General features: G+C 43.9%; 3 non-coding genes across 3 annotated transcripts; 1 reads left to right on the forward strand and 2 right to left on the reverse strand.

The window, feature by feature from the left end:
* Window positions 1-224: 224 nt before the first annotated feature.
* trnat-agu (transfer RNA threonine (anticodon AGU)) lies at window positions 225-298 on the reverse strand. The gene has a single exon. It is a non-coding gene; the product is annotated as a tRNA-Thr (tRNA).
* A 9,063-nt stretch (window positions 299-9,361) lies between these two features.
* On the reverse strand, window positions 9,362-9,443 carry trnas-gcu (transfer RNA serine (anticodon GCU)). Its single transcript has one exon. It is a non-coding gene; the product is annotated as a tRNA-Ser (tRNA).
* Window positions 9,444-18,100: 8,657 nt separating this feature from the next.
* trnag-gcc (transfer RNA glycine (anticodon GCC)) lies at window positions 18,101-18,171 on the forward strand. The gene has a single exon. It is a non-coding gene; the product is annotated as a tRNA-Gly (tRNA).
* The last annotated feature ends 459 nt before the right edge of the window (window positions 18,172-18,630 follow it).

Below are 18,630 nucleotides of genomic sequence, written 5' to 3' on the forward strand. Positions count from 1 at the left end.
CAAGTCTTGGTCCAAATTTGGACGACTTCCGGGTTTGAACCTCAAATCGTGAATTTTGCCACGACCCCAGAAACAAGAACGTGTCTTTAAATTAACGTGTTCCAGACACATTCTATGAGAGGTCTGTCTGTACAATGAAAGGGCGTTTTTGAACAGTCATTCGGTTATCCGTTTCCTCCTGAACAAACACCACATTGTTATTTTGTCGCTCAATTCCACAAATTAGGTACTGCTGGGAGTTGAACCCAGGATCTTCTGTTTACTAGACAGACGCTTTAACCAACTAAGCCACAGCGCCAATTGCTGACACTTTATCTCCACCTCCTCTCATTAATATCTATCAGCGACACTTCACTGTTGGGGGTTCAGGCCGTTTTATTTTTGTCTGTTTCGCTTGTCCGTTCACCTGTGCATTCCGACACTGACTGGATTTCTCGCTGTGTTTATCTTTGTGTATCCTTCAGTGCGTTGATACACGGATGATTATGTGTGATTGTATTTGTTACATTAAATAAATTCGGGGATCAGACAATTCTCGCTCTGACATTGGAGAACTATTGAGCCGAACTTTACAGCGAAGTGTTGTTTATTGTAGTGCTGAAACTAAAAAAAAAGCGTAAGAGGAGCAAAAAGGGAAAAGGAGAAAAACTTGTGAGGGAAAATGAGGACAACTCTCAAGGTTTTTCCAAATATATTAAGAGAACGAAGGGAGGCTTGGAGTAATGGGGGCCGCTTGAAGACAGATGGAGGTGATATTGTAATTGAAAATCAGGAAATGGCAGAGTTGCTAAATTTTTACTTTGCATCGGTCGTCACAGAAATGGATGAGGCTAACATAGCAGAGACACGAGGAAAACTGTTAATAAATCAAGGGGTTTCGTTTTAGTAAAATAATGGCAATGGAGAAAATAATTAGGCTAAAGATAGACAAATCTCCACGACCTGATGTTTACCATCCCAGGGGATTGAAAGGAACAAGTGAGGAAATTGTACATGCTTTAGTCATGATCGATCAAAACTCTCTTGATTTAAGAATTGTTATTTAATGAAGCGCATCTTGATTGGAAGCTTCTGTTTGAGAAAGATCTCGAAGTGATAATTGAGAGACCGAAAATGAAGCTGTTTGGCAGGAGCGCTGATGCTGTCGGTTGTTCGCTGCTCACGTGTTGCACAATTATTGAGCGTGCGTTACTTATTTACAGCAGTTTGGGCTCCAGAAATGACCAGGTTGTGAGTTCGAGCGTCTTCTAAAACAATCAAACCTTTTACTCCGAACATTTTGACTGGAGTTCAAGGTACAACTGGTATGTTCAATAACGCATCTACTTCTTAGTGTTCCCATGGGAGCTCTTGGGTTCCTCCGGCCTGCCGTCTTGCAATAGGAGGTGCCAGTTTACTTGTTCATAGGGGGAGAGGGGACTTTTAGCGGCAGCTCATATGGCAAAGGGGCCGGTACGAGATCTTTAAATCTAAAGAACCAAACAAACAATTCTTCTTTTCGTTAAGCCGATATTCATCGGTTGGAAGTTTCGTGTTGGCAAAATTTGGAAGGGAAATATACTGCCTGGTGTCACTGTGTAACGGGTGAAATTATTCAGCTTACAGATGTTAATCGGCTGAAAGGTCGAGAGGCCTTTTCCAGCTCCCGTGTGGGACAAGTTCAGCTTTTGAGCCGCTGGGTAAAGTGTTATTTTAATTGGTGCTGACGAATGACAAGACATTTGGCACAAACAAGAAGAATTGTAAACTCACGAGTTCACTGTCCATGTTTCTTACATCATGTTCAACAGGAACAAGGATTCTCCTCAACACGTTGCTGAGAATTTTATAAAACGGACCTCACCCTTGCTCGCCGGCTGCAGGGATGATTCAGAGGCCTCCCATGAATATGTACGATGGGAGCTTATGTAGTATCGAGCCTGGGTAGCTCAGTCGGTAGAGTATCATACTTTCAAAGTGGGCAGTGAGCTGAAGGTCCAGCGTTTAACTCCCTGTCCAGGCTCCAAATTTCGGAATAGCTGGCAAGCTGTCACTTTGCAGCGGGACCTGCTATGTGTTGTCAAAGTTTCGGAAGTATCCTTTTTCCCAGTGTGGGCAGTAATGTGTTGTCTGAAGCGGTTCCCCATCAGGAATTCTAGTTCACTATATTAATTTCGCAAAACTCATTAAACTCTGTAAAAAAGACGAATGCTTGTTCAAGTCGCCATTAATCAACCAGTAACTTTCTGTTTCCGGCTGAATGAAATGCTAACTTTTTTATGCTCTCATTCACCAGGCCGAAATTAGGGAGTTCAGAGGGGAAGAGAAAAAGGAAATGAGAGGCAAAGAGAAATATGACTATGGACTGACGGCCAACATAAAAGGGAATCCAAAAGTCTTCTGCAGGCATGTAAACAGTAAACGGGTAGTGTGGTGAGGGGTGAGGCCGAATAGGCACGATAAAGGAGATCTACTCATGGAGGCAGAGGGGATGGCCGAGGTACCAAATGAGTACTTTACATCTGTCTTTACCAAGGAAGAAGTTGCTGCCAGAGTCTCAGCAAAGGAAGGTATAGTTGAGATACTGGATGGTCTAAAAATTGATAAAGAAGAGGCACTTGAACGGCTGGCTGTACTTAAAGTAGATAAACCACCAGGTCCGGATGGGATGCATGCTAGGTTGCTGAGGGAAGTAAGGGTGGAAATTGCGGAGGTACTGGCCATAATCTACTAACATCCTTAGATATGTGGGTGGTGCCAGAGGACTGGAGAATTGCAAAGGTTACACCCTTGTTCAAAAAAGGATGTACGGATAAACCAAGCAATTATAGGCCAGTCCGTTTCACCTCAGTGGTGGGGAAAATTTTAGAAACAATAATCCGGGACAGAATTAACAGTCACTTGGTCGAGGGTGGATTGATTAGGGAAAGCCAGCACGGATTTGTTAAAGGCAAATCGTGCTTAACAAACCTGTAAGAGTTTTTAAATGAGGTAACAGAGAGGATAGATGAGGGCAATTCAGTTGATGTGGTGTATATAGACTTTCAAAAGGTGTTTGATAAAGCGCTGCATGGTAGGCTTATCATCAAGATTGCGGCCCATGGAATAAATGGGGCAGTAACAACATGAATGCAGAATTGACTAAGAGCAGGAAACAGAGATTACTGGTGAACGGTTGTTTTTCGAACTGGAGAGAGTTGTACAGTGGTGTTCCCCACGGATCAGTGCTGGGGTCACTGCTTTTCTTGATATATATTAATGACTTGGACTTGATTGCACAGGGCACAATTTCAAAATTTGCAGATGAAACAAAACGAGGAAGGGTAGTAAACAGTAATAAGGATAGTGATAGACTTCAAAGGATATAGATAGGCTGGTGGCATGGGCGGAGACGTGACAGATGAAATTTAACGCAGAAAAATGCGAAGTGATACATTTCGGTTGGAAGAACGAGGAAAGGCAATATAAACTCCAGGGCACAAATGTAAAAGCGGTACAGGAACAAAGAGGGGCTTATGTGTACAAATCGTTGAATGTGGCAGGGCAGGTTGAGAAAGCGGTTAAAAAGCTTACGGGATCCTGGGCTTTATAAATAGATGTATAGAGTACACAAGTATGGAAGTCAGGATGAAACTTTATAAAACACTGGTTCGAACACAACTGAAGTATTGTGTCCGGTTCTGGACACCGCACTTCAGGAAAGATGTGAAGCCCTGAGAGGAGGTGCAGAAAAAAATTACTAGCATCATTCCAGGGATGAGGGACTTTAGTTACGTGGATCGACTGGAGAATCTGGGGTTGCTCTCCATGGAACAGAGACGGTTTTGTTGAGATTTGATAGAGGTATTCAAAATCATGAAGGATACAGTCATAGAAGAAGGAGAGAAACTGTTCCCATTGGCGGAAGGGTCAAGAACCAGAGGACATAGATTTAAGGTGATTGGCAAAATAACCAAAGGTGACATGAGGAAAAACTTTTTTACACAGCGAGAGGTTCGGATCTGGAATGCACTGCCCGAGGGTGTGATGGAGGCAGATTCAATCATGGCCTTGAAAGGGGAGCTGGATAAGTACTTGAAAGGAAAAAAAATGCAGGGCTTCGGGAAAGGCAAGGGAGTGTTTCTAGCTGGATCGCTCTTGCAGAGAGCCAGCACGGACTCGATGGGCCAAATGGCCTCTTTCCGTGCTGTAACTTTTCGATGATTCAACTTTATGTGTTGGAGGCGATTCAAAGGGAACAGAGCGTGCCGTAAATCGACACACCTCTCAGTATCCTCGCAAGCAATGTAGTTTAAGAGCAATTAATCCTGAAACGTCTTACTTGATAACTCAAGTCGTACACTCGAAAGCAATTTGGTAAAAGGAGACTAATATTGGGGACTGGAAATAGTTAGTGTACAACTTGATATTGCTGTACACTGGAATAGAAAACGAGATTGGATGGACAGAAGTGGTCTGAAAGGATGGCCGATCGGCTGTGGGACGCAACGAACTTTTACACTGGCTGCACAATTGAGCAAACAGCGGCTCGTTGGTTTTGGGGTATGATTCTTGCTTTGGGCGTTTCATTGAATGATATGCAAGAGGTCCCGGGTTCAAATCCCGGACGAGTCCTCCTGTGTTGCTCCTTTCAGTGAAAAGTCACCAATTGGCTTCTGACATCTTTTCAGTGTTGCTGTTGGTGGAACTGAATTCTTTCCAGACCATGTTTGAGCTCCAGTGGACTGAATGCCGAAGATTCATCGGCGCAACACACATAAAGCAAATAAAATGTCTCAAGATGATGAGGAGATTGAAACTGAATTTGCATTTTTCCCAATGCAGGCCGATATTCGATGGCGGGATAGAAAGCCACATATCCAAGTTTGCCGATGACACCAAGATGGGCAGCATTGTAAGCAGTGCAGATGAAAGCATAAAATTACAGAGATGCATTAATACAATGAATGACTGGGTAAAATTGTGTCAAATCGATATCTATTTAGTCAAGTGTGAGTTCATCCACTTTGGACCGAAAAAGATAAATCAGAGTATTTTCTAAATGGTGAAAAGCTCGAAACAGTGAAGGGCCAAAAAGACTTAGGGGTCCATGTACATAGATCATTAAAATGTCATGGACCGGTAAAAAAAATAATCAAAAAGGTTAATGGAATGTTGGCCTTTATATCCAGAGGACTAGAATACAAGGGGATAGGCATTATGATACAGCTATACAAAGCCCTGCTTAGACCACACCTGAAGAATTGTATTCAGTTCTGGGCAACGCACCTTAGGAAGGATATATTGGCTGTGGAGTGAGTGCAGCGTCGATTTACTAGAATGTTACCTGGACACCAAGGGTTAAATTAGGCGGAAAGTTTACACAAACTGGGGTTTACCTCGAATTTAGTCGATTAAGGGCTGATTTGATGGAACTTTTCAAAATATTAAGGGGAAATGATGGAGTGGATAGAGAAAAACTATTTCCGCCGGTTGGGATGTCTGGGACTAGGGGACATCGCCGAAACATTAGGGTCAGGACTTTCAGGAGTGAAGTTGGGAATCACCTCTCCAAGCAAAGGGAGGTAGAAGTTTGGAACTCTCTTCCGCAAACGGCAGTTGATGCGAACTGAATTGTTCATTTTATACCTGAGATTGATCGATTTTTGTTAACTGAAGTTATTAAGCGATACGGAGCGAAGGCGATTATATGGAGTTCGGTCACATATCAGCCATGATCTGTTTGAATTGCGGAACAGGCTCGAGGGGTGAAATGGCACACTTATATTCCTCAGCTCCTCATTGGTGATAATGATTCTGCATTGGCCGGAAATCGAACCAAAGTCTCCCGCATAAGAGGTGAGAATTCGACCCCTGCACAACCAATGCGCGCGTTCTTAATAGCGGCAAGTGACCATTTGGAATCCTATTTGAACGAACATGCCGTTTACAGCTGCGGTGGCCGAGTGTTTGAAGCGTTGGACTCAAAATTCAATTGAGGTTTTCCTGCCCAGGTTTGAATTCTGCTCGCAGAGCCACTGTTTAAAGATCACTTCAGTGCTGAAATAGATTAATTGGAGCTAATTGACCGCATTTATCTCTCTCCCAGAATGAGAGATTCTACAGCGTGTCCGTTGCTTTTAATTAGTGTCAGATCTTCTCTTGCAAGATTTCAAGACCCGAGAAGGAATCTCTCCCAATCTGTAACTTAAATTCTGCTAGTTTGCAAAACCTGACATTTATACTCTTTATTTTCTTTGCCTGCATCTCTCCATCTCGCCCTGTCTCTGTCTCTTGTCTCTCTGTGTTGTCCTCGATGGACTTCTCAGGCTTCCTTGAACGGCGAGAGCTGATCTAACCGGCAACAATAGCAGAGAATGTGAAAGAAAAACATAAGACTGAGACAGTAGGAAAAGGAAAGGTGCAACCCAGCTGATAAATTCGTAGCTTATGTTTCCACATTCATGGCTCTTCGTTCTCATAGTGAATGAAAGCAGCAATTTGAGTAAAGTGTACTTCTGGTGGAGTGTCAACCATGACGATGCCGAGACAGACGACAATGTCGTTTCAGAGTAATTCATTCTGTAAAGTGTTACTTGATAATACAAGTCGTACATTCAAAACAAATTTGGTATTGTTGATATGATATAATTAGTGCAGAACCTGACATTGTTCTACATCGTATATCGTACAAGAAAGCGGAATTGTATGGACATGGTGTTCTGAAAGGATGGCGGATCGGCTGCGTGGCAGCAAAATTTTACAGTGGCTGCACGGCTCTGTTGCCAGTTGGTCTTTGGGTCTGATTCTCGCTCAAGGAGTTTTACTGGTTCAAATCCGGAATGAGCCCCGTTGTGTCCCCATTTTTAGTCAAAGATCACCAATTGGCTTCTCATTTCCTTTCAGCGGTGCAGAAGGCAGGTTTGACTTATCTCCAGCAGAGCATGTTTGAGCACCAGAGGACAGAATGCAGAGGGTTTGTCCACGCAACACACGTTGACGAAATGAAGATAATCTTTCAAGAAGTTGGACAGATTGAAGCCGGCACATGGATTTATCCCAATTCAGGCGATCTCATGGGCACAGCATACAAAAGGTAAAGGATGCTGCATTGTCCTGGAAACAAACTCATGGTTTACCGCCGGTAGGCAAGGGTTCCACAATGAACCACCAATGCACACACGGCTGCCGACTGCACGTGTAGCGTTGGATACATGTCTAGAATATGCAGTCTGGCAGAGTTCCCCTTTGTCCATCTCTAAGATTTCACGAATTGCCTTTAAGCTGTACCTTAAATTCTGCTCAATCACAGAATTTGGAGATTTATACTATTTTTCTTTGCATGTATCTCGATATCTCTGTCTGCGTTTCTTCTCTCTCTGTGTTTCCCCCTGATGGACTTGTCCGGCTTCTTTGAACGGCCAGGTCTGGAAACCCGGGCGTTCCAGACTGGTTTCTGGAACGCCCAGGTTTCCAGACTGTCGGATCTTCAGTCCAATTGTTGTATTTCGACGGGATGAGCTTTGCGATTTTCCGTCTCCGTTTGCAGAAAATATAAACCCAGATGGGCTTTCACCTCCTCGGGTCCCATCACCTTCGGGTAATGGGAATGAACCCGATCCATCATTCGGTCTTAATATCTGTATTCTCATTGCTTAAGAATAAAATTACGGGGCTACAGTTACTTTGAGGACACATTTTAGAAATTAACACGTAACAGACTTATTCGAAAACTCGAATCACGTGGGATTAAAGGACCGGTGGTAACGTGAGCACGTAATTAGCGAAAGGATAAGTGGCAGAGAGTAGTGGTGAACGGATGTTTTTTCTGACTGGAGAGAAATATGCAGTGGGATCCCCTAGGGGTCGGTATTAGGACTATTGCTTTTCTTGTTATATATACATGACTTGGATGTAGGAATAGGGAGTACCGTTTCGAAGTTTGCGGATGATACAAAACTTGGCAACGGAGAAAATATTGAGGAAGATAGTAGCAGACTTGAGGAGAACACAGACACACTGGTGAAATGGGCAGTCGCGTGACAGATTTAACGCCGATCAGTGTGAAGTGATGCACTTTTGGAAGAAGAACAAGAAGAGGCAGTATAATCTAAATGGAACAATTTGTGGGGGGTTGCAAGAGCAGAGGGACCTGGGGGAGCATATTCACAAAACAGGGCAAGTTGATAAGGTAGTTAAAAAAGCGTATGGGATATTTGGCTTTGTGAATGGGGGCATTGAATTTAAATACAAGGAAGTCACACTAAACCTTTACAAATCACTGGTTAGGCCTCAGCTGGAATGTATTGTACACTTCTGGGCACCATACTATTCGAAGGATGAAAAGGGATTGAAGAGGATTCAGAGCAGGCTGACCTGGATGATACCAGGGATGAGGGACTTCAGTTATTTGAAAAGATGGGAGAAGCTGGGATTATTCACCTTACATCAGAAAAGGTTAACGGGAGACCAAATAGAGGTGTTCAAAATTAGGGGTTTTGAAACAGCAAGTAGGGATAAACTGTTTCCTCTGGCAACTGGTTCGGTAACCAAAGGTCATAAATTTAAAATATTTGGCAAAATAACCAGAGAGGAATTTAAGAGATTTTTTTTCACACAGACGGTTTGTTAAGATCAGGAACGCACTTCCTGAAAGGGTGGTGGAAGCAGATTCCACAGGATCATTCAAAAGGCAATTGGACATGTACTTGAGGAGGACTAATTTGCAGGGTTATGGGGAAAATCTGGGGTGTGTGTCTAATTTGGACAGGTCTTCGAAAAATAGCCGGCACAGGTACGATGGTCGAATGGCCTCCTTCTATGCTGTAAGATTCTATGATCCTGTAATTACCTTCTGAATCGTTAGAATTGGTAATATTCAGTGTTGTGGAGCCAAGAAAATTAGAACCATGATATTCGGCTTCTCCATTCCCTTATGAATATCGCAGATTATAATACCCAGGCTGGGTGTGACTGAATGGGGGATAGAGTGCGGAGATTGGGATGGAAGCCCAGCAGAATGAACTTGGTCTCAACAGCAGGCGGTGAACCTTCTTCTCCAGAGAGGATCGTCATTTCAGTTCAGAAGGAAAAAGGTATCAAGAAAATCGGGTGAAGTCGACACGGAATGATCCGGGACTGACAGCACACCCCTTTTAAACCGATAGAGACACGGAATGATCCGGACATAAATCATAATTATGGTACATAAATTTCTCTTACGTTGACTACAAGATTTACTCGTTTTACAATGACACCACTGTACACTTTGATTATTCGCGACCTTTCAATCTCAACACCTTCTTGGTCGGAACTGTTGCTCATTTCAGCAAACGATGCAAAAACTTCCGTCTGCCGACCTTCTGGATGGACTGAATGAAAGAAACAAGATGAAACACAACGTCGACGAGGTTGGGATTCGAACCCACGTGTGCAGAGCACAATCGATGAGCAGTCCACCGCCTTAACCACTCGGCCACCTCGTCCCATGTGCAAATTTGCGAAAGCTCCTTTATTCAAAATGAAAATACTGGCTGTGTTGCCAAACTGAAATAAACACAGAAAATGCCGGACATCCTCAGCAGGTCAGACAGAATCTTTCGATATAGAAACAGAGTTAACATTTCATGTGGATGATCATCACATGAGGATTCTATTACAATCCTGACTTGCGTCTTGTAGATGGTGGGACGGCTTTGGGGAGTCAGGAGGTGAGTTACTCGGCGCAGAATATCCAGCCTCTGACCTGCTCTTGTTGCCACAGCATTCAGGTGGCTGGTCCAGTTAACTTTCTGGTTCATGGTGACCACCAGGATGTTGATGGTGGGTGATTCCTGGAAAGATTCCAGGAATGAGGAGCTTTAGTTTCATGGATAGACTGGAGGAGTTGGGGTTGTTCTCCTTGGAATAGAGACAGTTGCGAGGAGATTCAATAGAGGTATTCAAAATCATGAAGGATCTGGACAGAGTAGATAGAGAGAAACTGTTCCCATTGGCGGAAGGGTCAAGGACCAGAGGACAGAGATTTTAGGTGTTTGGCAAAAGAGCCAAAGGTGACATGAGGAAAAACCTTTGTGCACAGCGAGTGTTTAGGATCTGGAATGCACCGCCCGAGGGGGTGGTGGAGGCAGATTCAATCATGGCCTTCAACAGGGAACTGGATAAGTATTTGAAACGAAAAAAAAATACAGGGCGACAGGGAAAGCGCGGGGTGGGGGGTGGTGCGGTGGGATCCAGCTGGATTGCTCTTGCAGAGAACCGGTACGGACTCGATGTGCCGAATGGCCTCTTTCCATGCTGTGACCTTTCTATGATTCTATTCTATGTGTCGGGGGCGATGCGAAGCGACCGGAGCGTGACGTAAATCGACCTGCTCATGTCCATTCCCTGATAATAAATCTTAGTGTGATGCAAAGAAGAAATACATAATTATGGTGCATATCTTTCATCTTATGCTCACCATAAAAGATACTTCGTTTACCAGGGGGCCATTGCACACATTGATAGATACTTCACCTGGATTACCCCTTACACTCCCAACACCTCCGTGCAAGAAACATTTTGGGTGGCAATTCAGACTTTGCTGATTTGTGCAAACAGATGTAAGCCAGCAATGCGGAAACGCAGTTCTTTGGAAAGAAGATTTTTTGGTGAGGCGGCCAAAATAAACAGCTCTACCAAATGTGGCAGAGGGGGAATTCAAACCCACATGATCGAAAGATTGACACCAGCATCTTAGACAGTTCAGCTACTCTTCTACATACCAATCTATCGATTTCTGATGAAAAAGTTCGGAGGGCTGAAACCTTCCCTCTGGTTCTTTCTCCACAGGCGCTGCCTGACCTGCTGAGTGTTTCAAGCATTTTCTGTTTTCATTGTTGTAATTTCACAATGGCTGTTTTCCTGAAAACACCCACTTTGACCAAAGGACAAAGCTCGCACTTCACTTTCCCCACGCGCTTTAAAGTCTGTCGTTTCTGAACAAAATCCCCTCCGCGCCGGACATTCAAAGGACCTTTCGCTCACGGCCAAACTCCTGTAATCGACACTTTTTCACCATTCCCGATCTTCTCATTTCTCCTCATTCCTTTTCAATCGGACATTTCCACAGACCTATTAAGATCAAGCAGAACATTTCCGACTTGACAGCACAGCCCAGATTGCCAAAACTGCATCTTTCAGCCCTCATTCGCAGCTATGCAGCGCCGTCCGTCTCTCCCGCACATCAACTGCTCGGGGAAAAGCGCCAACGACCATGAAAACAAAACCCAGTTCTTCAGTTAACATCCCCCGTGTCACAAGATACCCCATAGAAATTTCATGGGAAAGTATGCCGCTGTCCTTCCGAATGCCAGCCCTGCTTTCTTCGTGCTTGTCTCTGGAAGAGTCACGGAGATCGAAATGTATCGATTGGTTTCAAGGCACAAATGAACATTGGTGCGAGCGGGACATGTGCCCCCGAGAAACAGAGGTCGATATCGAGCAAACATAAAGGCCTAAGAATGTGAAAGTAAATGTTAGAGTGGGCAAGGCCGCAGTAAAGTCTCAATGAAATGGATCATGATTGTGGAAGGAAGAAAAAGCTAGAAGAAGCGGCGGGTCTGAATTTTTGATCATCCAACAGAGACACATGAGAGAACAAAAACAGGATACGGACACAGGTGCTGGAGGCAGAAAGAAAAAGAACGAAAGAAGAGGAATGAAAAGAAAGTGACTTACTTGAGAGCGAAGAGACATTATTGTGTAGACATTGGCTGCAGCAGCTGGGTTGCACCTTTACTTTTCCTACCGTCTCAGTCATTCTTTAACCTTCTCTGCTGGTTTTGCAGGTTCGATCAGCCAACGCCGTTCAAGGAAGCCTGAGACAACACAAGAGACAGAGACAGGGAGAAATAGAGAAATGCATGCAAAAAAAATAAAGAGAATAAATAGAATCATACAATCATAAAATGGTTACAGCACAGAAGGAGGCCATTCGGTCCATCGAACCCGTGCCGGCTCATTGTAAGAGCGATCCAGTTGGTCACACTCCCGCGCCGCTTCCCGGTCGGCCTGAATTTATTTCCCTCCAAGTATTTATCCAATTCCTTTTTTGAAATTCACGATTGAATTTGGTTCCACCACCCTTTCAGGCAGCGCATTCCAGATTATAACTACTCGCTGGTTAAAGAAGTGTTTCCTCATGTCGCCTTTGGTTCTTTTGGCAGTCACCTCAAATCTGTGTCCACTGGTTCTCGACCCTTCCGCCAATGGGAACAGTTTCTCTTTATTTACTTTATCTAAACCCTTCATTATTTTGAACACTTCGATCACATCTCCTCTGAACCTTCTCTGCTCGAAGGAGAACAGCCCCAGCACGGGGTAAATGCGGTCAATTATCTTCAATTCATTTATTTGTGCATTCAACAGCTCTTTAAACATTACTGTGACATTATGGTAGCGCGGCCACGCGGTCTAAGGTGTTACATTTAATTTGTATAGAGGCGTGGGTTTGAATCCCACTGCTCTTAGAGTTTCTGCCAATGTTTATTTTGACCTGTTCACAGAAAACCCGAATGTAGTGTGATGGAGCAGAGGATGTGAAAGAAGCTGAAAGTGAAAGTGCAGATATTATTTTCATCACGGGGACAGGACACGTTCCCACAGGTGAGGGCCGCTCACCTTAATATTCCATCCAGCAGAGTGGGACGGTTGATCAAAGTGACCGGGCTCTTGCGGCGCGATCAGTCAGTGCCCGGTCCTTATATGACAGTACAGGGTCGGGAAATGGCGAGGTTGTTAGTTGAGTCTCATCTAGATCAACCAATCCTTTTCTTTGTGAACATTTCGAACGGAGTAGAATGTGCAATTGGTGTGTTACAAAATGCATCTAGTTATTTGTTCAGCCATGTGGTTCCTCCGGCCTACGCTGTTGTAAAAACAGATGAGATGTTTAGTTTTATTAGTTTACAGGAAGGAGGCTGCGGAATTGGAGCTACAAACCGTGATTTTGATCCATCTACAAATTATGGGATTTAACTGGAGCTTTAAACCAGCGGGTTAGACCGCTCAGTCACGATACTTTAATTCTTGCGATTTTCAGGAGCTACAAGAGGGTTGTTTCCCTTCTTTGATGAACATTCGTGATCCTGTTGCGGTTTTGCTGCAAAGTTCTAATTCCCACCGCCAAAATTGAGCCCTGAACTTCAACGGTAGTGAAATTGGAATCCACAACTTTGGAACTGCTAATTGGAAGTCCAACGTGCGACCGATTGCGCCACAAATCGGCTGTCGATTATGTGATTTCACATTACCCATTTGCTGCTTATGACTTTTTGCTGCGGTGGAGCAAGTGGTTCGAAAGCTCAGTGGGGATTCACAGCAGCTCCTGAGAAATATACACAGCGACGGTTTCTCCAATGCCTCGTGATCTGTCTGTCTGTCTGTCTCTCTCTATTCGTCTTGCTCTCTCTCGCTTTCATTCTTGAGCTCTTACTCTCCCCGTTTATTTCAAGAAGGCTGGAATACAAAGGGGTGGAAGCTATGTTACAGCTGCACAGAGCTCTGGTGAGACCTCATCTGGAGGACATCATTCAGTTCTGGGCACTCCACCTCAGGAAGGATGTGTTAACCTGGAGGCTCGAGGGGCTGAATGGCCGATTCCTGTTCCTATGCTCCAATAAATGAAAACATAATTCAAGTATAGAGACCCTAATGTATAAGGGTATCCGTTCACCACTACTCTCTGCCTCCCATTCCTCAGCCAATTAGGTGCCCACGTTACCACAGGTCCTTTAATTCCACGTGCTTCTAGTTTTCGCATAAGTCTGTTACGTGTTAATTTCTAAAATGCGTCCTGAATATAGCTGTAACCCCGTAATTTTATACGTAAGCAATAAGAATACGGATGTTCCGACCGAGCGATAGATTGGGTTCATTCCCATTACCCGGAGGTGACGGGACTGAGGAGGTGAAATCCCATATGGGTTTATATTTTCCGAAAACGGAGACGGAAAATAGCAAAGCTCATCCCGTCGAAATCCAACAATTGGACTGAAGATCCGACAGTCTTTTCCATCCCCGGTTTCCAGACCTGGCCGTTCAAAGAAGCCTGATAAGAGAGAGAAGAAACGTCGACAGCGATAGAGAGATGCATGCAAAGAAATAAAATAGTATAAATCTCCAAATTCTGTGATTGAGCAGAATTTAAGGTACATTTTTTTTGAAATTCTGTCTCAAGTCGTGAAATCTTAAAGGTGAACATTGGGCTGGATTATCCCTTAACCTCTGCCTGGTAATTACAGCTCTTATTTATTTGAATGTTTCACAATCGTCGTGTAAGCTGGTTTCGAACCCCCAGTGAATTTCACGACCATGCTTAATCTATAAGTTAACACAAAGGCATCGCGCGGCTGTCGAGTCGATTGCGCAGGGTAATCACAGGAACTCTGCCAGAGTGCATGTTCTAGACATGTATCCAAAGCTACACGTGCTGCCTGCAGCCGTGTGTCCATTGGTGGTTCAGTGGTGGAACCCTCGCCTGCTGGTGGGAAACCTGGGGTTTGTTTCCAGGCCAATGCAGCATCCTTTACCTTTTTTGTTCTGTACCCATGAGATTGTCTGAATTGGGATAAATTAATGTGCCGGCTTCAATCTACAACTTCTTCAAAGATGATCTTCATTTCGTCTACTTGTGTTGCATGGACAAACCCTTTGCTTTCTTTCCTCTGGTGCTCAAACATGCTCTGCTGGAGATAAGTCAAAACTGCCTTCCACACCGCTGAAAAGATGTAAGAAGCCAATTGGTGATCTTTGACTAAAAATGGGGACATAACAGGGCTCATTCGGAATTTTGAACGATTCGAACTTCCTGAGCGACATTCAGACCCAAAGACCAACAAGCAACAGAGCCGTGCAGCCGCTGTAAAATTTCGCTGCCATGCAGCCGTTCCGCCATCTTTTCAGAAGGCTCTGTCCATACAATCCCGCTTTCTTCTACGATGCACGATGTGGAGCAATATCAGGTTCCACACTGATCATTTCATATCAACAATATTTCTCGCTTATTATCAAATTTGCTTTGAATGTAAGACTTGCATTATCAAGTAACACTTTGCAGAATGAATTGCTCTGAAACAACATAATCGTCTGTCTCGACATCGTCATAGTTCACATTCTACCATAAGTATAATTTACTCAAATTGCTGCTTTCAATCACTATGAGAGTAACATAAATGTACATATGCAGTGTCTGTACGCACGAGTATTGGTGGCTCTGGGATAGAATTCTGGCCTCTGACACGGATTCGATTCGCGGACAATGCATGAACGTTTCATGTTTTGCACCAATTAGGAAGATGAGTTTTGCCACTCGAGCCGGTTCCGCAAATCTATCAGTCTCAGGTTTAAAATCAACAATTAAGCTAACACTGTCGCTTGCAGAAGAGAGTTCCAAACTTCTACCCCCCTTTGCTTGTTGAAGTGTAAACTAATATCACTCCTGAAATTCCTGACTCTAATTTTTAGGCCAGGTTCCCGAGTCCCAGACATTCGAACGAGCGGGAAGAGTTTCTCTCCATCAACACCAACAGTTCCCCGTAATATCTTGAAAACTTCAATCAAATCAGCCCTTATTCTACTGAATTCCAGGGAATACAACCATAGTTTGTGTAATCTCCCCTCGTAATTTAACACTTGGATTCCAGGTATCAATCTAGCAAAATTACACTGCACTCCCTCCACGGCCAAAATATCCTTCCTAAGGTGTGGTGCCCAGAATTGAACACAGTACTCCAGGTGTGGCCGAACCAGAGCTTTGTGTAGCTGTAGCATAATGTCTATCACCTTGTATTCTGGTCCTTTAGATATAAACGCTAGTTTTCCATTAGCCTTTTTGATTATTTTCTGTACCTGTCCATGACATTTTAATGATCTATGTATATGGACCGCTAAGTCCTTTTGGAACTCCACGGTTTCGAGCATTTCACCAGTTAGAACGTATTCTGATCAATGCTCTATAGGTCCAAGTTGGATGACCTCACACTTACCTAAATTGATATTCATTTGCCAGAGTTTTACCCATTCATTTATTATATTAAATACTCTCTGTAATGTTCTGCTTCCATCTACTTTGCTTACAGTGCTGCCCATCTTGGCGTCATCTGCACATGTCGCTCTCTATCCCGTCATCTTATATCAATGAGACCGACTGCACTGGGGTAAATTCACATTCAGCTTCAATCTCCTCATCATATTGAGACATTTTTTTTTTCACCTGTGTTGTGCCTTGGAAATTTCCGCACTCTGTCCTCTGGAGCTCAAACATTCTCTGGATATAATTCAATTCTACCAACAGCAAAACTGAAAAGATATCGGAAGCACATTGGTGACTTTTCACTAAAAGCACAGAAACAGGAGGGGTCATGCTGGGTTTGAAGCTGAGATCGCGCGCATATCACATAACACAACCCTCGAAGCGAAAATCATACCCCTAGACCAACAAACCACTGATGCTGAAGTCGTGAAGTCAGTTGAAAGGTGCGCTGCCTCCCACAGCCGATCGGCCATCCTTTCAGACCTCTTCTGTCCATCCAATCTCGTTTTCGGTTCCGGTGCACAGCAATATCAAGTTGTACATGAACTACTTCCAGTCACCAATATTAGTCTCCCTTTAACAAATTGGTTTCGACTGTACGACTTGAATTATGAAGTAAGACGTTTCAGAAGTAGTTGCTCTGAAACTACATTGCTTGGGAGGAGACTGAGAGATGTAGAGAAACAGCAAAACCTTGGAGTGCATGTCCACAGATCCCAGAAGGCAGCAGAACAGCTAGATAAGGTGGTTAAGAAGCCATAAAGAATATTCTCCTTTATTAGCCGAGGCATAGAATATAAGAGCAGGGGAGGTTCTGGTAGAAATTTATAAAACAATAGTTAGGCCACAGCAAGAATACTGCGTACAGTTGTGGTCACCACATTAGAGGAAAGATGTGATTGCACGAGAAAGGGGACAAAGGAGATTTAAGACAATGTTGCCAGAACTGGAGAATTTTAGCTCTGAGATTAGATTGGATCAGCTGGGGTTGTTTGCTTTGGAACTGAGGAGGCTGTTGGGAGATTTAATTGAGGTGTATAACATTATGACGGGCCTCGATCGAGTGTATAGTAAGGACCTATTTCCCTTCGTAGGGAGGTCAATAATCAGGATACATCAATCTTAGGTAATCGGTAGAATGATTAGAGGGGAGTGAATTTTTTTTCCATCCAGAGGGTGGTGGGTGTGGGGGTCGGAAAATCACTGCCAGAAAGGGTGGGAGAGGCGGAAACCCTCATCGCATTGAAAAATAAAAACTTCAATATGCACGTGAAGATCCATAACCGACAAGATTAGGGACTAAACGCTGGAAAGTGAGATGAGGCTCGGTACCGATTTTTCGGCCGGCACAGGCACGATGTGCAGAATGGCTTCCTTCTTTGGCATAACTTTCTCGGATTCTATGATATAATTGCCGTCTGTCTCGGCATCGCGATAATATACACTCGACCAGAAGTATACTTTAATCAAATTGATGCTTTGTTTCACTGTGAGAGTGAAGAGACATAAGTGTGTAGACATTACCTGCAGCAGCTGGGTTGCACCTTTACTTTTCCAACCGTCTCAGTCCTTTTTTTTACCTTTCTCTGCTGGTGTTGCAGGTGAGATCAGCATTCGCCGTTCAAGGAAGCCTGAGAAGCCCGTCGGGCACAACAGAGAGAGAAGAGACAGAGACAGGGAAAGATAGAGAGATGCATGCAAAGAAAATAAAGAGTATAAATGTCAAGTTTTGCAAACGACCAGAATTTAAGTTACAGATTGGGAGAGATTCCTTCTCGGGTCTTGAAATCTTGCAAGAGAAGATTGGACGCTCAATTGAAAGCACCAGCCACGTTGAAGTATCTCTGATGCTGGGAGAGCGGTAAATGCAGTCAATTAACTCCAATTAATCTATTTGAGCATTGAAGAGATCTTTAAACAGTTGGGGGTTGCGAGCAGAATTCAAACCAAGGCAGGAAAACCCCAATGGAGTTTTGAGACCAACGCTTGAACCACTCGGCCATCGCAAGTCAACGGCATGTTCGTTTAGACAGCATTCCATATAGGAGCATGTAACTTCTGCAAATGCCAGCATTGGTGGTTCAGGGGTAGAATTCTCGCCTGCCACGCGGGAGACCCGGGTTCGATTCCCGGCCAATGCAAGATAGTTTTGCATTTTGCACCAATGAGGAACCTCGGAACAGGATTGTGGTATTTGGTCCGTCGAGTCTGTTCCGCAACTCAATACGATCATGGCTGAGTTATGACCGAAATCCCTGTACCCGCCTTAGTCCCATATCTCGAAATATCTTTGGTTGACAAAAATCGATAAATCACGGGTTTGAAATTAACAATTGAGCTCGCATCAACTGCTGTTTATGGAAGAGAGTTCCAAACTTCTCCAACACTTTGCTTGCAGAAGTGTTTCCTAACTTCACTCCTGAAAGTCTGACTCTAATGTTTAGCCTATGTCCCCAAGTCCCAGACACCACAACGAGCGGAAATAGTTTCTGTCCATCTACCCCATCAGTTCCTCTTAATATCTTGAACATTTCGATCACATCAACCCTTAATCTACTAAATTGAAGGGAATACAACTGTAGTTTGTGCAATCTCTCCTC

This window comes from Heptranchias perlo, chromosome 20, assembly GCF_035084215.1.
Source record: "Heptranchias perlo isolate sHepPer1 chromosome 20, sHepPer1.hap1, whole genome shotgun sequence".
In the NCBI taxonomy this organism is placed as follows: domain Eukaryota; kingdom Metazoa; phylum Chordata; class Chondrichthyes; order Hexanchiformes; family Hexanchidae; genus Heptranchias; species Heptranchias perlo.